The sequence below is a fragment of the Meleagris gallopavo genome, chromosome 3 (genome assembly GCF_905368555.1).
Source record: "Meleagris gallopavo chromosome 3, MGAL_WU_HG_1.1, whole genome shotgun sequence".
Classification (NCBI taxonomy): Eukaryota; Metazoa; Chordata; class Aves; order Galliformes; family Phasianidae; genus Meleagris; species Meleagris gallopavo.
In genome coordinates, this window is record NC_139406.1 from 22,191,451 (window position 1) to 22,207,117 (window position 15,667).

General features: G+C 41.1%; 1 protein-coding gene across 6 annotated transcripts in view; it reads right to left on the reverse strand.

Annotated features, from left to right (window-relative positions):
* Window positions 1-15,667, reverse strand: part of FBXL7 (F-box and leucine rich repeat protein 7) — a 167,835-nt gene that overhangs the window by 31,755 nt on the left and 120,413 nt on the right. The window contains exon 1 of one of the 6 annotated variants that reach the window (XM_085220433.1): window positions 2,085-2,452. The exons of the other annotated variants lie outside the window; for them this stretch is intronic. The gene's annotated coding sequence lies outside the window, so the exon portion shown is untranslated. Of the gene's footprint in view, window positions 1-2,084; window positions 2,453-15,667 lie in introns of those variants that run through there. 6 annotated transcript variants of the gene reach the window in all.

A 15,667-nucleotide genomic window follows, 5' to 3' on the forward strand; every position in this document is an offset into this window, starting at 1 on the left:
ACCTGAGGAAAGGAAGAGGGCACTGGTGTGGGAAGGAAGCACAAACCCGAGTTACTGCATCTGCTCCAAGACCGCAGACAGCTATCAAGGCAGCCTAAGCCACTCTGGTGCCATTTGTGTACAGTCAATTCAGAATAAGCGCACGGTGACATTTCCCCAGAACGTATTTTCCTCCTTTGGTATTTCTCAGGCTCACGCTTGAGTTCCTTCAGAAATCAGAGACACCCCAGGACTCCAGATGGGCTCCCGGGGAATGACGAGCCCTGTGGTTAGCAGCACTGCACACACTAAGCACTATCCAGCCAAAACATGACTCATCTTCCTCAAGCGTGCTGATGTTGTGGTGCCCTCTGAGCCCCATGCAGCTACATCCAGCGGCCCTAAGCAGTGCCTACATGCAAAGAAAGCAGCTTTTGCTATCCTGCAGCTGCAAGCACTGCTCTCAAGTGGAGCTGGATGACTTCTGAAGCTGTGTAAGAGGCCGAGGGTGCGCTCAGAGTGCAGGGAACGTACGCCCACTGAATGCTTTAATGCCAGGAAGGGAGCAGTCAGTTTTAAGTGAAGCTGATTCAATGAATTGTTCACACTGACCTTCAGCACTGCCACAATTTTTGCAGGGCAGAAAGGTCACTTCTGCAATTATGAACAACTCTATCAAAAACATTATTTTAACAGCAGTGCTGAGAACACAGCAGCTCTGTGACTGATAAAACAAGGAAACTCCACCAAGGTGTTTTCAAAAGCTTTAGTAAGGGGAAGAAAGCAGGGAGAGCCTCTTAGTGAAAAAGCAGCAAAACAAAACACATATTGCACAGAGTCCACAGGACTTCACTCTCCATATTTTAAAACATTTTTTTTCAATGTTGTTAATGTTTCCGAAACAGTCCGCAGTATGCAAGGAAAGATGAAGAGTCTCATAATTAAATTAGGTTAGAACCAAGATCCCCTTAGGCTATTTGTAAAGGAAGAGGTATCATCTAACAATTTTATTACATTGCTTGTTTGCTTGCCTAAGTATTCTGAGCACCTGTAGGGGACAGATACATAAACCAGGTGGTTTATATATAGGTGGCTTTCACAGTGGCAGCAACAAAACACCAATGAGTAGGACTTAATCAAGGGCCCAAGAGCCTTTACAGCCACGTAGACAACCTTCCTGTCTGCATCCTCCTGTGCATTGTGTATGGGCAGGTTTAGCAGCAGAGCCCACGAGGGTCTCCTCCCATGGAAATGAGTGCTGCTGTCTCAATCTCATAAGTCAGAGCACTCTGCGGGAACCAAGAAATTCATCAGAAAAGAAATTACAAATTTATTTTGATGCTCAGTCTGAATCATTAGGAATATTATAGGTTTCTGTAGTAAGGAGGAACACTGCTGTAAGAAAAAACTATTTCCTTCATTAGTTTATACAATTCATTATCAGTGAGGCAAATCACAATCACCAAGATAGACAGCTGCTGTATCACCAACACACAGCCAAAAAATTGAGAGAAGTCCTATCCTGCTGTCATAGGTATAAATAGAGCATCACAGTATTTTTTGTTGACTTTCTTGCAGAAAAGTGAGGAAATTAGTGCATTTAGCTCAGCCTGCTTCTCTTGACTAGCTTCGCCTTCTGAGCTTTGTGCAACTTCTCCTGTTATTTCTTTCTGAAAGACTGCCGTCGTACTGCTCCATGTCTGCCTGACCATTCAGTTTAAATGTTTATGCAAGAGACATCTCCACCCGTTTGCTTACCAAGAGAATTCTGCTTAGCCCTACCTTTCTATTTCTATCCTCTTCTTGGCACGAGCAGCACACATTTTGAAAGATCTCACCTTAAACAATTGCTGCCCATTGCCCTAATCTCATGTAGTGTTTTTCACAGTGCTCATTATTTTTCATAGCACTACCAGCTGTAAAACCCCTGCTTCACAATACAAGCAAGCATGTTCTCATCACAGCTTTTATCTCCTAATGTGAATGGATTGTGCAATAGAGCACAGCACTGCCTAATCTCTGAAGTTATGAAACAGAACAAAAAGTAATTTCTTCAGCAGGCATCATCCCACGGAACAAAAGATGAAGAGCCACATGTGCATTACCTATTGCTCCATGTTCCCTAGAGCCCGCTGGCCCTTTTGCAGTCGCCCTCCTCTTGGCTGCCTGCTTCTCTCCTGATAAAGCGGCTCTATTTCATTCTTCCAGGTCCGGTCTGTAGAGACCAAGCGATTCCCAGCTGGGAGGAAACTCGAGGCTCCTCACCTTCAAACCGTTCAGATGCAAAGCTCAAAAGCAGACCTGTATTGCTGTTTCATATTCCCAGTTCTTCACATTCTAATTCGCTTTTTGTAGCTTCTGTCACCTTTGCACAGCTAGGAAGGAAGTGTACAAAGCTAACTGGAGAAACAAAATTGCTGAAGAAAAAAGCAAGCACTTGCCTAGTTCATGAGGTACAATGCTGTTAACAGTTCCACGAAGCTGTAATTCAGTCAAATTATGAGGCAATCGGGGGGGGGGTGGGGGGGGAGGTGGAGGAAAGTGCAATTACATCCTCCTCCTTCCTGCACACCCAACAGCCCTTCACCCTGAAAAACCCTCTCCTTGTCAGAAGCAAAAGGAAAACAAAAGCAGAAAGTGCATGGTCTAAAATACTGGATTCCAAATTAAACAGCTGTGCCTCACCAAGGCACTCCTGCACGCAGTATCAAGTTTGACTCTCCCTGTGTGCTTCTTTGCAGGAGGAGACAGTGTTGTGCGATAGTTTCAGCAACTGCAGTTTTTCTGAAATATCTTTAAAGAGACACACTTTAAATTTTAGCTTTTGCCATCAGAAGGTTTACTTTGTCTACTGAAGTTGTCTTCTCATCACATGCAGTGTAGCTGGAGGAAAGCTCAACACGTGTCAAACAGTGTGCATTTCTTGCTGTACCCTGGACAAAGATAGATGCTTCACTAACGAAGTCTACATTAAAAAGTGCAAATCCAAAGGATTCAAGAGCTTAAGTCTGAGGAGAGCAAACAACACTGATGTTGGTTTCCTTTTTTTCTTAAATAGAAAAATCAGGGACTTAGGAAGAGAAACTTAAAAACTTATAAGCAGCTCAAAATTTAGACATTGTGTTTGTTCACTTGACTTGTTTTCAAAGAATTCAGAAAATCTTTACGTGGTAGGCTGGAGTAACTTAGAAATGCTTGGTATGTTTGCTATTTTTATACTTGCACAGGACCCACTCAATGCCAAGATAAAAAATTATTTAATCTGGAATTCAGCATGCATACTTGCAACTTCTTCCAAAATTACTCAACTTTACATTCATACTGCATAATGTTCTGAAGCACTGCTGGTATTAAGAGTGGCAAAACTATTCCTCTTTCACTCTGATTCAATGTGACTAGAAAGTTTCCTTAAACGCAGGCATTCACTCCAAAGCAGAAACTTTTGATCTTCATAAAAAAGTAATGACGACAGGAAAGGACCCTAACGTATAACCGGCTTAACCCAGCCAGACCAGTATTTAACTTTTTATGTATTTTACTTAAACAAAATGTACGTGACCCTAGGGGAAGCAACGTTAATAAACATGATCATATAAACTTTACAGAGAAAATTCAATTTTACCTTTAATAGTGTCTCTCAAATAGTAAACTTTATTATAAGACCAATAATTCTTAATCAGATTCTACTACCAAAATCAGGTGTTTCATTTTCAATTTTTAACCAGTTTGTCCAATTGCTTCTTGGAATACGTCATGCCCAAAGCAAGATAAAAAGTACCAATGAAAGGGCAATTCTGATGGAAACTGGATTGATGCCTTCACTCTTCTCTGTCCAGGAAAACTTTCCTTGACCAAGAAAAGCATTCCTCTCTGCTTACTCTGAGATTCCACATCTCAGAAGCAGAGATGCTAATCTAAGAGCAGAAGAACTAGAACTTGTCCAGAAAGCCATTCTCAAATGTGGTTTAGTTGTAATTTGAGATTCACACTCACTGCTCTGAGATGAGAATGTGGCCCACATTCTGTCCCATAACAGCAAGAAAATAATTGTGGTAGAAATTGATCACAGCTCTCTGTTTGCTTGTTCTGAGTCTCAAGAATGCTTTACACTGTACTGCCCCACACTATCTTCCTCTGTGCTTACTCCTCATCTTCTCATTTGACGTTTCCAGAAATGCTCCTGGGCATTTTCACTCTGCCCTCATTGCAGCATTTGCAGTGTAACAAATGTGCACAGCTTGGATTTTCCCATAAGTCTACTTTCTGTTTAAGACACCATTGTTCTTTACACGCAAACCCAGAAATTGCCAGACACTAATTTTTTCTCAATCCATAATGCCTTTAGCATATTTAAAGTCAACTCCACAAACTTTATATGTTAGGTTAGCGCATCATTAACTTTTTCAGGGATGCTATTTACATCTCTTTCCGAAGAACACATGGAAGAGCTCTTGCCCATTTGGAAATTCTGCATGGAGCCAAGCTTTCCATACAAAATGCAAGCGCTCAGATTTCCGGGAGCCATCAGTTTTGAACGCTCTGTTCAAGAAACTACACCTAGACTTGCCATAAACAATTGCTTGAGTTTCTGCAATGTGGCATAAGAAAGATAGTGACAATGCAAACATAATCTTCTGGACAATCGTTGCATTTCATCCACACCATGGAAATAAAACTGCATGATTTCACACAGCTGAAGTGTCTCAAGAAAAACAGCAGTTTGTGATCCACTCATGCAATTTCAACTTTGTCTTGCATTGCTGTAGAAGCAAGAAAAAAACCTTGCCCTTGCAGAGTCCATTCTGAACATAAGCAATGTATTTACAGCTTAGAAAAGAGAAACTTGGATTTTGCTTAAGATTTTCTCAAAACTTGGAAATACTACATTGGGAATAAAAGCTGTCTTATACAAGGTAAATGTTGCAGTCTTGTGGACTGTCACAGAATCACAGAATGGCCTGGGTTGGAATGGACCTAAAGAATCATGAAGTTCCAACCCTCACACCACAGGCAGGGCCAACAATCTCCCCATTTAATACTTGACCAGGCTGCCCAGGGCCCCATCCAACCTGGCCTTGAGCACCTCCAGGGACAGTGCATCAGGACATAATGACAGGGACTGTCATGAAATAACTAAGGAAGAGAAACTTCCTAGAAATGTAATTTTGTTATTACTTGAATCTTCTACTCTCTTTTCTCACCACCAGTTCTAATAATGTTGAAAAACTGGTATGCTGACTTAGTCATAGGTACACCCAGGAACCTGCCATAAATTCAGTACTTACCCTATGGAAATGGAATGATGCATGACACCTACAAAATATGTGCATATTGATAATGTCATGATAATACTATTTTATGCATATTTCAGTCCTTTATAGCAACTATTTAACAATTTCTAATGACTTTAAATGAAAACTGTACTTCTAAATGTGGAAAAAATGCAAATCAATTGCATCCTTCTCCTCTAAGTTCCAAAGCACATAAAACTTGCATATGCAGTACTGTATGGGTGAGCACAAAGCACATCTTCTGTGCTCTCTGGAAATAAAAACATGACCAGTTCTTGAGAAATTCCTTCACTCCATTACCTGAGATGCTGGACAGCTTGGATGTACATTTCCAGTGCTTACTCCTCTTCCAATAATTTAACAAGATCACAGGTTTCCACATACTCTTAAGATTACTCTAACTTGAGAACTGCACTACTCAAGCACACATGTGGACAGAAGGGCTCTCCAAAGTCATAAGCATTAACAAACATAACAACAAAACAGACCACAGCTCTGCAGAACATAACACAAACTGTGAGGAACAGATATTTCATAAGGCGAAATGTTCCAGCGTGTTTCTGCTTGCAGAAAACTTTCTGAGTTCAAGCACCAAAATAGCAGCTGCCCTTGATTAACAGCTTGCTTCTGCTGTTCTGGATACTACAAACCTGTCACGCCAGAGGATGGAGTTACAAGATATATTTCTTCAATGCTGAGCCAGATACAGGAGGTTCCACACCATCACCTGGGTTGATACAACTCCAAGTGGAGCCGCATCATTCACTAGGTTGCTGAAATGCTCCAGCTGTAATAGCTTCTTATTGTGTCACAGCACTGCATGACTCCCATACTGAGAAGTTGGCTCTAGCTTACATTTCAGCAAAGCAGCACCAGTCTCTTCTCTCACATTCCAGTGGGAATGGATAAATGAGCCCTAGGTGGCATGTGTTGTGCTGCAGCCAGAACAAGGATAGATTTAAAAGGCCAAATGCAGCCCTCAGAATTGCCAATAGGTGTCATGCTTCCCATCACCTCAAGGCCGGGGATGCTGGAAGAGAAAGTTAACCCAAAGTTTGCTATAGGAAGACCTGATAACAACTTTGCAGTCATGAACTCAAGCAATGCGTGACAGACACTGCACCTTCAATACCAGTGACGCATGCTGCAACTGGGAGATACGCAATAAGAATGAAAGAGAATACAAGACCAGACCCACAAATTGAGTATAGAGACCTGTGGGCAGTTAGCATCAGGACAACGAAATTGAAATGTGAAGGTATACTTAGAGAAGTCTGGCAAAGGATTTTCAGTGCTTAACCTTTGCTTTCAAAAACAGAATACCCAGACATTGGAAATGAGATGAAGGTATAGGTTCTGAATCACTCTCGGCCTCTGCAGACTTGTAAGATACATGAAATAATATACTTCTGTTCCCAAATAAATGTCTTTTAAATGAATAGTATGGAACCACTGCAAAATCTCCACGGAGAGAAATGTTTTAAGTACTCATTGCTATTGCCATATAACTACCCCAGACACTATTCTTGCTGCACACAGATGAATTCAACTGTTTAGTGACTTTAAATGACTGTTAGAAGCAATCATCTCTGCTGCCTTTATTTTTCAATCTTTATAAACTTTTCTCCCCACATGCCTCCTCCTCATTTTAGTATAAAATGTGCTCCCATGGTGAATGCAACTGTCAAGAAAATGACATTGTTTACAACAAGATTGATTCAAATTATATTTATAAATTCTCTTTCTTGAATATTGGTATATAAAATCCCAGTTGTTTCGGTAGAATTAAAAGAAAACAGGGAAAATGTCCGCAAAAAAAATAAGCACAACATGATTAAATCCAATCTTACTTTGTAAGCACACGTTCCACACTGCTGGATGAAGCTCCAGGTTATTTCCAAATAATCTTTACTGCCATACAAATGGGTCCATTGTATGAACTTTTTGGATTGGACATATAAGCAGATAACATGGTCACGTTCATTTAATACTGTAACTAAAACTAGGCACATAGCCAGTACACAACTTATCCCAAGGTCAACAAATGGTCAAAATGGTTTGGTCAATCTAATGAGAAAATAAGGGAGAGAGTCCTGAGAACTACATCTGAAGGCCCACAGCACTTTCCCAAGGCACAGAGTGTTCCAAACTACCTCTCATTGCATCTGATGCATCAAACTACCCCTCTTAGGGAGGCCTTAATCAAGTCATATTTCATCCTGCTACTGACTGATGGGGTATCTCACCAGCCTTTCTTATAAATGCAACACAATAAAGCAGCACGTAGAATTGCTACAGGACAAATCAATTATCCTTCCTGCATGATGCTGTGAAGAGGGCTACATTGCACCCATTCTTCTAGCAAAATTTCTACGTAGGTATTCATAATACGAAGACTTAACAAACATGAAGTGCTGGAAGTTGTGCTCGCAAGACAAAAGCTTGGAGCTCCTTTTATATAAAAGTGCAATACAGGGACAAGGTTCTGGTCTTATTTACATGAGCATAACATAAGAGAAGGATAGAGTTTAAACATTTTGTTCGTATCTGTCCATGCCAAAGAACAGGTATGGTCCCTGCACGGTCTGCTAGACAAGTCGAAGAAAGTGATGGCAGACAAAAACCAGATTGAACATTTCACCAAAGTGGTGATGTGCAGCCAGATCACTTGAAGCTAGGTTGAATGGCAACCACAGCCCATACTGGCCTCAAAGAAAACTTTCTCTAGAAACCTCCACCCATCTCTAATTACACTTTTAAATAAGACTTCAGCTTGCTAAATTCATGTAATATCAGAAATTTATTGATGCTTTTAAATTATCAGAGCCAAAAGGAACTAAACCATTCTTGGACTAACACATTTTTCCAACACATTTCCAGAGTTGTGGTGGTATATCCCCTTCACAGCACAATCAGCTACACAGCAGAAGCCAAGTCTTGTGCATCCCAATAACCAGCACATGTCATCTGGAGGATGAAGCACACTAAGGGAAGCTCTGTGGGTAAGAAACAGCAGCCAGTAGATGCCTGAATGAATTCATAGTTGATAAAAGGCAGAAATATCCAGTTACCAGAGAGGAAGAAAAAACCCCACAGACCCCATACACGTTCACTCAGTCTGGACCCTTTAAAGAAAAGTATAAAATCTCTTCAGAAGAGAGTCTGGAAAGCAAAATTCATATAGGTTCTACTGGATTTCAAAAGATAAAATAAACAAAATCATGGATTCTATTGGAATATTGGTCTTAGGGTATTCACAGGTCCCTTCTCTCCTTCCAGGTAGCCTCTCCACAGTTCACAGGCAATGTTTCTGTGTCAGGTGCCTGGACCAAGGCAGCCCATCTACTCCAAACAGTTGTTAAATGGTTAACGAGCTGTGAAGATTGCTGCAGCTATTTTGGATCTAAAGAAGGATTGTATGTCCAAAAGCTTATCTTCCACCCAGCCATTATATGGTGCTATCTGATCCAAAAAATAAATTACCTCTCTTCGCAAGTCTTGCCTCTGAAACTTGAAGCACACTGCCCACTGCAAAGTGGGGTGCCTGCCAAAGTTGCATCAGGAAGATGCAGCTCAGTGCTGCCCTCCAAGTCAGCAGCATCCTTCCCTTTATCTGCAAGCAGTGATTTTTAATTGTTTCCCATTCCCAAATCAAAGTACTTAAACTTGCCAGGCAAGCACTCCTCAACTTTCTGTGATATATTTAAGCAATACTAATGATTCATTCTGAACAAGGTTTTTAAGGGTTATTTTCTATGCTTGTATACAACTAGAAACTTCCCAATTGTTTATATTTCCTTTCACAGCCTCTGAACTATTTATTAGGCAACAAATATCAGTGATGTCCTCCAGGCTGGTAATGCTCTTGGCCAATCATGCTGATCAGAACAAGGCCAAAGTGTGACAAAATTGTCAAGTAAAGTCCGTGGTAAGAGAGATTTTAACTCCCCAAGAGGGACATAATTTATCCCAAATATGCCATAAATATATAAATAAATAAATATATATATATATATATATAAATATATATACATACTGCATGATTGTGTGGTTTCCTTCAACTTCTTAAAATATAACTTGGTGGCTTAGAGGAAAAAAACAGAAAGAGATGTTCTTCCAATTATTTCTCTCCTAGTCATCTCCCTCCTTGCTCTACTGTGCTCCAAGTACCTGTTTCACTTGTTAGCAATTAAGCTTCGGATTTCCTAGAGGTTAACATTCCTAAATGTTAAACCTATGCATTGAAGAAGTATCCAAGGTCTACAGAAGACAATGGATTGTGGTATAACAGCAAGAGAGTCTGTTCCCACTTGACAAAGCTAATGTAATGTATGTTTCAGGTGCTGCAGGTCCGAGGCAAGATATTGCCAAGGTGCTGCCATTGACATAGCCCAGGCAGCCACATCTGCCTTCATTCTGGAGTCCCTGCAGCAGAGATTCAAGTGTGTGCTGAGACGCTGTCTGTTTCAGTTAATCAAAATCAACAACATTTCTACAAGACATAACAGAAATGAAGTGCTGACTGCAGCAGATCAGATGGGAAATGGAAACATCACGCTTACCAGTATAGTCTCTGACAGGCAAGATGGGATAGAATCAGGTTTTGTTTGTTGGTTTAATGCTCTACACCCTCCCCAGCTCTGCAGAGAGCCTTCACAGCTCATCTTGGAGCTTGTTGCTTCAGCACAGGAAAAACAGTGATTTTAGTTCTGGAAGTTCCTAGTCCTGCGATCAGCCAAGCTGGCAGCTGGTACACGTGATCCTCATCATGGTCTGTCTGCACTGCCTCTCATATATCCTGTCATTCTTCTTGTGACTCCCATGGAATACAAGCCAGTAAGGATGCACTACAAACACCACTCTTATATGACACAGACAAGAAAAGCATCTGTTGCAGACTGTAGTTCAGGATTCCTCTGTTCAACCAAAAGGTTATTTTATCTCTCAATTTCACAAAAAAAGTACATAATCCAATATTACCTTCTTCCATGAGTCACCACAATGGAATTGTGATTTGGTACGTGGGTAAGGAAATGCCAAGCAGAGAGAGAATACTGCCTCTATTTGGCAGTAAGGCGACTTCTGCTAGCATATCACACTGTTCTGCTGTCCATAACACAAGTACTACGGAAGAACTGAAGAAAGATCAGAAAGAGCCACATCAAACTAGGAAATTTAAGCAGCTCAAGCTATTTATCTTACAGAAAAGGTTCAGGGTAATTGTTTCTAAATGCTAGTAGGAAAAGATAGATTTGGATATAAAACATATGATTAAATATAACATTTGGGCAGGGAACAGTGGCCTAAAACTTGAACATAGGAAGTTCTGTACAAGCGGCAGAACTTCTTTGCAGTAATGCTGATGGAGCACTGGAACAGGTTGCCCAGAGGGGTTGTAAAGTTTCCTTCTATGGAAACATTAAATACCCATCTGGACACCTACCTGTGTGGCCCATTGAAGGGTACTTGCTTTAGCAGGGAGACTGGACTTGATGAGCAGTTGAGATCCCTTCTAAACTCTGCAATTCCATGATTCTGTGATTTGGAAACTGCAGAAGCCATTCTTATTAGAAATAAAATTGACTTTTTTTTTTTTAAATACTAAGCCCTAAAACAACTTGTCAAATGTTGAGATGGATTCCCTTCATTATTCTTTTTAGCTGTTATGTAGCGTTCTAAAAAAGATCTACACACTTATACGGAATAAATGTTCTGTGGCTCCCGACTATGCAGGAGAGAAAATGTGCTCATGACAATCTTTTCTGATGCAAGAAATGCCTACGTTCACAGAAACTCAAAAGATATTTTGCAACATTTTTGAAGAGATTATTATTCTTTTGGATTCATCACCAGCAAGGTCTGGAAGTAATTACTGTTATGGATAAATTCGGTTTCAACTTTTCAAGAAAAATTATCATGCCACCATTTTTGCAGCTATTTTAACAATATCCCTGGATAACTACAAAGAGTAAAAAGAGGAACACTGGCAAAACAAACAAACAAACAAAAAACAAAAAACAAACAAAACAAAACAAAACAAAAAAAACCCAACAACAATAAATTATTATTTATCTGCCTAATGCAAGAGCTAGTGCACAACGACAGCATCTTCCATAGAATTTAATCACTTAATTTGCTAAATGTTCCCCCCCAAAAAGGAAAGAGCACCATTTAATTACTGTAAGGAATACTGCAGTTCAATAATCTGGAACCTTTGGTTCCAGCAACTCAAACCTCCCCAGGTGCCTGTGCATCTTTTCATCTGTTCTTGCCAGCTCTGTCTTCCCTGCTGCGGTCATCAAGCTGCCGCACTGGAACATCTGAAGAGCTTTGCCTGCTTATGTACTGTGCGCTGACTTGATGCCATACCAAATAACCATCTGGAGAATAACCCACAGAAAAGAAATCTGCTCTTCTGCTTTCATCTCTTCTCTCAACCAAGCCGCAGGCCAGCAGCAGACCCAGCACAGACTCCCAGCCCTCCTCCTCCATGGCTTGACATGTGTGCAGCACATGAGCCGCCTTGCTGAGGCCTTGGGCAGGAGAAGCCCATGCTGTGGCTGGAGAGCAAGAGACAGCTTCTGAGAGACCACCTGCCCTACGCCCTCTTGTCCTGTGTAGCGGGTCCCAAAATAGTTTCCTGATTCAAATACTAATTTACTCATTTGAAATCTGTTTTTAGCAGACAGGAGTCTGGGAAGAAGAAAGCAGATAGCAACTGCTCTGTCTTGCCATGCAGTGGTGCTCAGACGGTCCTCAAACTCCATGACCTTTTCTTGGGCCTCAGTGACTCCCTGGGGCAAGAACTGTGTGGATGAAGCAGCCCTGATGTAGCTGCTACCTACCTGCCTGACACCTGAGGAAGCACGCACCTTCGCAGCCCTTGCCAGTGTGGACAGGCCTGTCTGTCTGTACGGGAGGTGAGAGAAGCTTGGAACAGAGTGGGGAGGCTGCATGCACTGCTGGCTAGTCACTGGCTTATGGCTTCATTTGTTAATTGGCTCTAGGAATCCAGAAGGGAAAAGCAAGCCCATTTATGAAGGCATAAACCATCTGCATGTGGAAATTACTTCACCGATTCAGAATCCGATGGACAGTTTGAAGAATACAAACTGAAAGAAAAAAAACAGGCTATTAAATTATCTGGCAACTTTCTGCTCAGGAAAGAGCTGGGGGAAGTGTATCCCTGCTGATTATATGTGTAATAGCTCCAAAAGTTAGTCTGTATCAAACAAAGCCTTACAGCACAACCCTGTCTGCAGAAGGGAGAGCAGTTCTTTAACCGACCGCTTTCAAAATGATGTAAGACTTTTACAAATGAGCAAGAAACAGAAAAAAACAACAGTCTGATTTGTGAGATTAAGACATACACACTGCAGCTCATAATATGGAAAAAATACATGCTGTTAAAACCTAGACTGTTCCTTTACCACAGCACTTGCACATACCCAAAAGTGAGACACCATCTGATACTGTTGAGTCTTGTGAGAAAAAAATACTGGTCTTGAAAACCAAAATTAGGAAAAACACAATAGATGTTTCCCTACTTTGCCCAGCAGATTGCTACATTAAGCACTTACTGACATAGGAAAATTATTAACCAAGGTCAGAGGCTTCAGGATTTACTTTGATGGTATTAATCACTATGAGTAAAACCCAGAAACATTCACCCTAATCCCAGCACTGACGATGCCCACTGTGTAATGCTAGACAAGCCATTTAACTGCCTAGCCAAGTTACACTATCAACAGCCTGGGTGATGAGTCAGAAGTTAATTGGCATATATGTATATTTAGATTTTCCTTAGAGTCCAAGCATAAGCACCTATCCTTTGAAGATATAATGACAAATAATCAACAAAACCCAAGAAGACATTTCCAAACAAACTCTTCTGCGGATGGTAAGTACAGCTCAGAGTGCATTTTCTGGTGTTGTGGTCAGTCTATTTTCATTTGCTTCCCAAACTGAACTGAGAGATGGGAGAGCAGCAGCATCTTCCATTGGATCCTGGCTTCCAATGGAGCACCATCCTTCGACAGAGAATGGGTTGGTCAGTACAAGCAGTGCTGGAGAGGAATGTGGTTTGCTTCTTGGCTCATCAGGCAGCAGTGAGTGTTACCGCTCGTCTCAGTGAGCCTAGTCACACTTCCACAGCACGCCTGACTGCACTAATGCTAGAGGTTAAACAACTAGTTCTCCTGCAAACAAATGCACATTCAAAATCCTTTAAAATCATTAAGCAGTAGTCTCCTAACGTCCCTAGAGGATCAGCAGTTTCCGAAATTACTCAACTGACGGACCTGCGGTTCTGCTCCAAGCAGAGACTGGCCAGCTGGAACGAGATGGAAGATTTTCAGCTGGTTCTCTAACTTGGCTGACAAGGAGGCAAAATCCAAAATATTAAAGAAACTCAGGTGATTTTCTTTTTTTCCTTAGAGCTACTACTAAGTTGAGAGAAATAATCAAAATGAAAGCTGATTAGAAGCTTCTACTTCGTTTGTGCACCCCGCTGCCTAAGCCAAACAGCTTTTGATGGTGGTACCTACAGACATATCCTGGGGACTGTCCAAGCCCTCCAGTGACAGGGTTCATTTGATGCAGATCAGAAATAAACCTAAGTACGTTAGAGGAGCAAATGCCTGCCTCAAGTCTTCCTCTCCTCTGTAGCTCCCACCAGCTCTGGAGCAACTTTAGGACAGAAGGCATTTTGAACAAGTTTCAGAACTGGCCAGGTGAGTAGCAGTCATGGACAGGACCAAACATGAGCAACAGCCCACATGGAGATTTCCAGTAAGAATGGATGTTGGCAAAACAAAACATAGAGATAGACTCCAGATTAAAGCTAAAACAAAGGGTGGCCATCAGAAAGATCAGCATGTCTACTGATCGTTGAATCTTACACAAGTGAGGACAAAGATGTCTGTGGTTTAGATTCAATATCATTCAACACCATTCAATTTCATGACCAAGCCTGCAGTTAACCTATGCTAATTGCAAAGATTCTGGTTAATATTCTGCCAAATATTTCAAATCTTTTGTAATTTAAACAAGTTCTGAAAACCACACTGAAAATTAAAAAAAAAAAAAAAATCCAACAAAAATAAAACAACTGAAATAACTGTTCTTTTAATACTTACCAACTACATCTTCACTGGCAAACAGAAAAAAGTTAAAAGCCCTCTAGCAACTAATACAGCTTTTCATTTAGCTCTCTTTAAGCATAAAAGTTTTTCAGTCGGGGGGACAAATGTTTCTAAAGCCAGAAGAACAATGAGGTTTTAATCCCTCATTTTAAGAACAAAGACAGTGCAATTTTATTTATTTATTTATATACTCATTAAATATTTGATGATTCAGTTTAGTCACACGTGAAAAAGTGCCTTGGAGCAGCCTGGGGAAGATGTGTTGGCAAGGGCAAAGCTTCCTATCCTATTCTAACAGAAGAAAACCTACGCCAGGCCATTAAGCGGCACTTGCGGAAATTTAGTCTTTAACGTCGGAAATCGGATGGCAGAATATCAAATTGCAGAATCTACATTAGCAATAAAAATCTTTGTGAAAACTTGGTAGAGAGGATAAACAAATCCAACAAAGTGGAGAAAGCAAATATTGGCCACTGAACAAAAGGTGGAGGTACGTTTCATTAGAAAAATCTGAGGGAGTTGTTCTAATCACTGACAGTGCAACTATACATTCCATTGCAACTACAGCTTCATCAGCAGTGTAATTCTGGAAATGAAACTTCTGGGGGTGTGCTAAAAACATAGTGAGAAATGCAAGCAGGAGCCCGATCCGACACAGAAACACGGACATGCAGAAAATGTGAAATCAACAAAATGCTGAAACATGCAGACGATGGAGCAGGTAAAAGGACTGCTTGCCTGCAAAGAAGCAGCAACAGACGACGGCCGCTGCTGCCTTATCTATTTTCCCACTAGAGGGAGCCTACGGAACTCGATTGGCAACAACCTCCCCGCCCAACAGCACAAGGCCGGCAGCGAACAGCAGAGCTTAAACGAAACAAACGAGCAACCTGGAAGCTGACTGCAAGCTACCAGTCTGGCCTCCCCCTCTACAAAGCAGCAAGCTCTTAGCAGCAATTTAAAGCAATGAAATAAAGGGGCTGAATGAAAATCTGCTCTCTTCCTTTTTTTGAAAGTAACATCGGGAAGGAGTACTTGGCTATTTCACCTCTTTCCCATCTCTTTTTTTCCTCCTATTCTCATTGTGAAGAAACTATTGTGAGTATTCATGCGATAAGACAAACTGCCTTCCCTGGATGTCTTACAATCACATTTCATTTTTACTTTCTACAGTTCTATCCAGATGTTCTCTGCAAACCACTCCCACTGGCAGAAGCACTGAAGATGAGTTTGCTTCAAATTTACCCTAAAAAA